Raw genomic sequence first — 7,744 nt, 5'->3', positions numbered from 1 at the left:
GGTTTGTGGTTATATTAGACAGTGGGTAGATGATAATGTTCTCAATCATGTTAGTGAAGAGAAAAATGCACAGAGTCTATGGAACAAGCTCGAACAGTTATATGCTCGAAAGACTGGTAACAATAAATTGTTTCTAATCAAGAAGATGATTAGCTTGAAGTATCAAGATGGAACTCCTATGACAGATCACTTGAATACATTCCAAGGTATTATTAATCAGTTGGCTGGAATGAATATCAAGTTTGAGGAAGAGGTGCAAAAGTTGTGGCTTCTTGGTACATTGCCAGACTAGTGGGAGACGTTTAGAACTTCTTTGTTTAACTCAGCCTCAGATGGTACTATGAATATGGATTTGGTTAAGAGTTGTGTTTTGAATGAAGAGATGAGAAGAAAGTCACAAGGTTCTTCTTCATAGTCAGATGCCCTAGTTACTAAAAAGAGGGGGATGAGTAAAAGTAGAGGTCCGAAGAACAGAGATAGAAAAAAAAGCAAAACTAACAAGTTTGCCAATGTTGAGTGTCATTATTGTTATTTGAAAGGGCATATAAGGAAGTATTGTCGCCAATTGAAGAGATATGTGAAACAAGGGAAAGTAAAGGACAAGAAGAATGACAATGATGGTGAAGATGGTCGAGTTGCCACTACCACTTCAAATTTCCTTATTGTTTATGATAGTGATGTTGTTAATTTTGCTTGCTAGGAGACTAGTTGGGTGATTGATAGTAGTGCCCCAATTCATGCTACACATCGGAAATATTTCTTTATATCCTACACATCTGGTGACTTTGGAAGTGTTAGGATGGGTAATGATGGCTCAGTTAAAGCCATTGGTATGGGAGATGTGCGTTTGGAGACTAGTAATGGTACTATGTTGATTTTGAAGAATGTCAAACACATTCCAGATATCTGCATGAATTTAATCTCCACAGGTAAGCTTGATGATGAAGGGTTCTGCAACACCTTACGTGATAGTCAGTGGAAGCTCACTAGAGGTTCTATGGTGGTAGCAAAAGGAAAGAAGCGTTCCTCATTGTATTTGATGCAAGCAAGGATAATTGATTCTAGTATCAATGCAGTGGATGATGATAGCACAGTTGAGCTTTGGCACAACAAACTCGGTCACATGAGTGAGAAAGGCTTGATGATTTTGGCTAAGAAAAATCTTCTTTCTGGTATGAAGAAGGGATCTTTGAAAAGGTGTGCTCAATGCTTAGCAGGAAAGCAGACCAAAGTTGCATTCAAAACACACCGCCATACAAGGAAGCCAGGTATGCTTGATTTAGTGTATTTTGATGTGTGTGGTCCTATGAAAACAAAAACACTTGGTGGATCTCTATATTTTGTGACTTTTATAGATGATCATTCAAGAAAGATTTGGGTGTATACCTTGAAAACAAAATACCAAGTGTTAGAAGTGTTTAAGCAGTTTCATGCTTTTGTTGCAAGACAATCTGGTGAAAAATTGAAATGCATCCGGACTGATAATGGGGGTGAGTATTCTGGTCCTTTTGATGAGTATTGTAGACAACATAGTATTCGACATCAAAAAACACCTCCTAAGACTCCTCAGTTGAATGGGTTGGCTGAGAAAATGAATAGGACACTGGCTAAAAGGGTGAGATGTTTACTTTCACAGTCACAGTTGCCAAGATCCTTTTGGGGTGAGGCTTTGAATACTGTTGTACATGTTCTCAATCTTACACCATGTGTTCCTTTAGAATTTGATGTTCCGGATAGAATTTGGTCAAATAATGAAATCTCTTATGATCACTTGTGTGTCTTTGGATGCAAAGCTTTTGTGCACATTCCGAAATATTAGAGGTCTAAGCTTGATACTAAGACAAGACCTTGTGTATTCATTAGCTATGGTCAGGATGAGCTTGGTTACAGGTTTTATGATCCGGTACAGAAAAAGCTTGTAAGAAGCTGAGATGCTATGTTTATAGAAGATCATACCATATAGGACATTGAGAAGACTAATGCAACAGAGTTTCAGTATAGTGATAATCTGATTGACTTAGATCCAGTTCCTTTGACACATCTTCCTACACAAGTTGAAGATGAAGCACATGATGACCAACATGACATTGGTGATGTTGAAACTCCCACACAAGTTGAGATGGATGATAATGTTCATGAGCAGTCACTAGTAGTAGAGGTTTCACCAGATATTCCATTTAGGAGGTCTACCAGAGACTGACATCCTTCCACACGATATTCTGTTGATGATTATGTATTATAACTGACGGGGGAGAACCCGAAAGTTATGAGGAAGCCATAGGAGATGAGAATAAGATGAAGTGGGTTGATGCTATGCAATATGAGATGAAGTCATTGCATGAGAATCATTCTTATGAGCTTGTCAAGTTGCCAAAGGGAAAAAGAGCTTTGAAGAACAGGTGAGTCTATAGAGTGAAGCAAGAAGAACACACTTCACAGCCACGTTACAAAGCTAGATTGGTTGTCAAAGGGTTCAGTCAAAAGAAAGGTATTGATTTTGATGAGATTTTTTCTCCTGTTGTTAAGATGTTGTCTATTCGTATAGTTTTGGGCTTGGCAGCTTGTCTTGATTTGGAGATTGAGCAGATGGATGTTAAGACTGCGTTTCTCCATGGTGATTTAGACAAAGAAATTTATATGGAACAACCAGAGGGTTCATAATAAAAAGAAAAGAGGATTATGTGTTTAAGTTGAAGAAAAGTCTTTATGTCTTAAAGCAAGCACCGAGGCAGTGGTATAAGAAGTTTGAATCAGTTATGAGGGAGCAAGGCTACAGAAAAACTACTTCTGACCATTGTGTATTTGTGCATAAATTCTCTAATGATGATTTTGTTATATTGTTGCTCTATGTTGATGATATCTTGATTGTTGGCAGAAATGTTTCAAGAATTGATAAGCTGAAGAAGCAGTTAAGCAAATCCTTTTCCATGAAGGATTTGGGGCCAGTAAAGAAAATTCTTGGTATTAGAATTAAGCGAGATAGAACATCCAAGAAGTTGTATATGTCACAGGAGCAATATATTGAAAATGTGCTTGAAAGATTTAACATGAGCAAAGCTAAAGTGGTTAGTTCTCCTCTAGCTAGTCACTTTAAGCTAAGCAGCAGACATAACCCTTCTATAGATAAGGAGAAAGAAGACATGAGAAGAGTTTCGTATGCCTCAGTAGTAGGAAGTTTGATGTATGCCATGGTATGCACTAGACCAGACATAGCTTATGCAGTTGATGTTGTTAACCGCTTTCTATCTAATCCAGGAAGACTACATTGGGAGGCAGTCAAGTTGATTATGAGATATTTGTGAGGCACTACCAAGTTGAAACTCACTTTTGGAAGTGGGAAACCAGTAGTTGTTGGCTACACTGATTCAGATATGACAGGGGATGTAGATAATAGAAGGTCTACTTTAGGCTATTTGATGGCATTCTTAGGAGGTGTCGTGTCTTAGCAATCAAGACTACAAAAATGTGTTGCACTTTCTACAATAAAGGCAGAGTACATTGCAGCAGCAGAAGCATGTAAAGAGTTGTTGTGGATGAAGCGTTTCATACATGAGGTCGGGTTTAAGCAGCAGCGTTATATGGTATACTGTGATAACCAGAGCGCCATTAACCTTAGTAAGAATTCTACTTTTCATGCAAGATCGAAGCACATTGATGTGAGGTATCATTAGATGAGAGATGCTCTTTATGATAATTTGTTTGAACTTAAGAAGATACATACTAATCATAATGGCTCAGATATGTTAACGAAGTCCTTACCAAGGGAGAAACTTGAAGTTTGTTGTTCAATTGCCAGGATGGCGAGTCCCTCCATATAATCGAAAAAGGGGAGATTTGTTGGGTTTTTCCTCATGTGAAAGGCTCAAATTAAGAGCCCAAAATTTAAGGCTTCCTAGGCCTTTATATAAAAAGGCTAGAAAAAGAATTATTCCTCTTCTTCTTCCAATTTTTCGCAGCCACCAAAGGTAGGAGAAAAGAGAGAGAAAGGGAAGAACCACCATTTTTTAAGTTAGAGAGAAAAATTCAATTCTTTTCTTCACTTCCCAGATTTCATCAAAGGTTCGATCCCACTTCGTCTGTGGGCCGATTGACCTGAAATTTGGAGGAGAGGTTTGTGACTCATTGATCTTCAATCTAACTGTGAAGATCGGATTTGGAGATCCGAACAGTCGTCTTTTAGTCCGAGAACAGAGCCTCTGTTTTGATGCATTTTCTATCCAGACAAGTTTGATCATAAGCTCCGTTCAAGGTTAATCTGTGGTTCGATTGAGCCGATTTTTGGAGAACACGTTTGTGACTCATTGATCTTCATTCTGAACGGTGGAGATTGGATTTGGAGTTCGAAACAATTATATTTCAGTCCGAGAATAGTGGTGTGTTTGGTAAGATCTATCCATTGTTTTTATGTAAAGTTGTTGAAATTGCCAAGATCAATTTGTCTTGAGATATGGTTGATGTATGCCTCTAGTTTTATTTAAAGAGAATTGTGTAACCCATTAATTATATTAGTGGAGTTTTTAAGTGGCCTAAGGGTCCCGTGGTTTTTACTTCTCATATTGGAGTAGGTTTTCCACGCTAAAATTATTGGTGTTCATATACTTCTTGATTGGGTGTCTTCTTGCTACTCTATTTGATTGATTCCTATTAGGTTATCATAAGAGGGGACAAAACCTGGTTGTGCATTATTTGTATTTATCCCATCATTAAGTGCATGCTTATATATATAGTGATGTTCCATATGAATCTATGGGAGTTCTGAAGTTCTGAAAGATTCTTTTAATTGACGGAAAAAACAACCTATTTTAGTTTTAGTTACCACATTAACTCACTATATACCTCTTAGGACGATTTTAATTTATGTCATCCGTAAATATATTGATTGCTTCCAATCTAAATTCTATGTATGCAGGGGTTTGAGGTTGTTGTTCTAGATGAAGCAACAATGGAACACACTGTAATTCCTGCAATTGGATCTTTAAATTGAAAAGACATGGAAAGGGCAAGGAATCTGCTAAGAATTGCACTGCAAGTTCTTCTGATGAGGGCTGTGAACATTGTCATCCTTGCCTCTGATGACATGTGTGATCTTTTGCCTCGAGATGATCCTCTGCTTAGGAAATGTATTGATCTGATGGATGCTTTGGCCAGATCAACCATTAACTGGGCTCGGTCTATTGAAAAAGGTTCGTAAAGAAGCATGAGAATGTAACTAATTTATCTTATCATGGATCCCCACAGGTGATTTGGAAAATATTGTTCTAAATTTTCATTTCATAGACGTCTGATATCTTGGTAAAGAATTTTTATATTGAAAAATAACCCCTACTTATGTGTTATTTTGTTTCTTAAAGGTTAGTGTAAGGGAAATACTTGTCAGGTAGCTTCTTAAATATGTCAAACTTCTGTTTAGATCATGAAAAGTTTGAGGGGAAGTATGAGAATAAGAAAATAAGGATGAAAAAGGAATAACAAAATTTTCCTTGGCAAACCAAGCAAGAGAATACGAGTTCCTTCATAATTTTTTTTTTTTCCTTTTTTCCTTTTTTCCTTTCTCAAGTAGTTTCCATGACCTAAAGGACCCTGAAGTACTTGAGAATATCCCTGGACTCATGTTCTGTATGACTAATTCATCATGTAGGTTGCCTCTTAACTTCTCATTTTTACCCACTTAGAATAGTCAATGAATGTTGAGAGAAAATCTCCCCATTAATGGAAGCTAGAAAATCAACCATCTAGGTTGCATTTGTCTGCAAGGTTAGACTTCCCTCAATGAAGGGTAGGAATAATGCACCAGAAATGGTGGTTTTTGGTAACGCTTGTGTACCAATAATCTGGGTTATAGTATTTCAACAAAGCTGCAGAGGATTAAAAGCCTTAAAAAGGGGTTCCATTTTGGACCCTTTTTCAGAAGTTGTGTCATGTTTTTACTACCTTATCGCACTCCCTCTCCCCATTGTATAATGTATATTACACCCCAATTAGACCAAACCTACTAAATCAAAGTTATGTAAATGGAAATCAACAACACTTCCTCCATTAACATGTGATCAGGATAACCTAAATTGGTATAGTAAGATCTTAGCTCTTGATTGGAGTGTAGTCCAACTTGCTCGACAGGATCCTAGGGATTCACCTTATGCCCTTCATGTGAGATGTCCATCTTCTGTATCAGGATTGATTGGTGTCAAATAACGAATGCTTACCCACCTTGTAAGTTCTCCATGTGAGATATCAAGCTTTTGTCAGGCAAGGATGAAAATATCGGTAATTACGGATATATCTGTACTTCGATTTTACGGATATATCGGATATATTGGAGATATATCGGCGGATATTTTGGAAAAAAAATATCAATAAGCCTAAAATTGATCAAAATTTATAAAAATATAAGAAAAACTTCATAAAAATGTAATTAGAAGTATAATGATATTTTTAAGTTGTTTTATTAAAGATTTTGATATATATATATATATATATATATATAATATGATTTATCATATTTGATAATTATATCGTATGTATCGATAAAAATATGAATTTTATAAGTGTACATTTATTATTAAATTACATCTAATATTATGATATTTGATTGTAATATGCCTAATTTTAAAATATATATATTAATATTAAAATTGTGATCTATTTAATTCAATTGTATTAAACAATATAAAATAAATTATGATATATGTATAATTTTTAATATTTAATTAATTATTAATGATATTAAAAACATTATGAAGAAAATTATATAATTTTTATATTTTTGGTAATCAATTAAAAGAAAATTTTGCATTTAATTATAAAATAATTATAATTAATTTGCTTTTTAAAATATTCTTTAAAATTTTTTTTTATATAATGAGTTTAACTATATGTATGTTTAGTGCATATTATATAACAAGGGTAAGTTTGCCCAAATGGTAAGTGAGTTGAACCTCAAACCTTTTGGTTTGGGGTTCAAATCCCCTCAGCAACAAAAGAAGGGTCTTTTTTTAGGCACTGCATTGACTTCACTATAGTTCATTTGACCGCCGTTGACCATGTGATATATCACCGATTTTTTTGGATTTCTCCCGAAATTTCGCCGAACCGATATTTCTCCTGAAATTTCGTCGGATTGATATTTTTCCATAAAATATCGTATCGATACCCTTCGATACATGATCTATAGGTGATATATCGCCGACATATCGCGATATTTTCCTCCTTACTATCTGGTTGGTAAATGACAGTCTTATCATTGTTCTTGAGTTTGGTGCGCTGACCGGCTCTTTCGTGTGAATTATAACTTAAGCTAGACTTTTGAGCTTGGATTGTCATGATAGGCTCATATCATTTGAATGCAGGTTTGCACTGTATCTTTCACTAACAGTTTGAGATAGAAAATGTGTAAATGTGTAAGCAAAAACCTTACTTTGAAGGTAACTTATAATCCATTCCAATAAGACTTAGATATGTGTATAAACATGTTGTTTCAATAACTAACTGGCGGTTTAATGGCGCCAAAAGGAGCCTTTGATATTGAAAGAACAATTCTATTGTTGATGATTTGAATTTACCAGAAAGTTCAAAACCTCAAATGAGGCGATAGAGATTTTAGAATATTATATTCATAATTAGGTACTATATGTGTGCATATAATGAAATAATTGATTTATATATATGTTAAAACCTTATTCATTATTTATTTAAAATAAAATATTATTAATAATTATTATTTTTAAACCATTATCATTCATTTTTA

Source organism: Vitis riparia, chromosome 9 (genome assembly GCF_004353265.1).
Source record: "Vitis riparia cultivar Riparia Gloire de Montpellier isolate 1030 chromosome 9, EGFV_Vit.rip_1.0, whole genome shotgun sequence".
Lineage (NCBI taxonomy): Eukaryota > Viridiplantae > Streptophyta > Magnoliopsida > Vitales > Vitaceae > Vitis > Vitis riparia.
The sequence above is the reverse complement of the archived record's forward strand: the minus strand, read 5'-3'. Positions refer to the sequence as shown.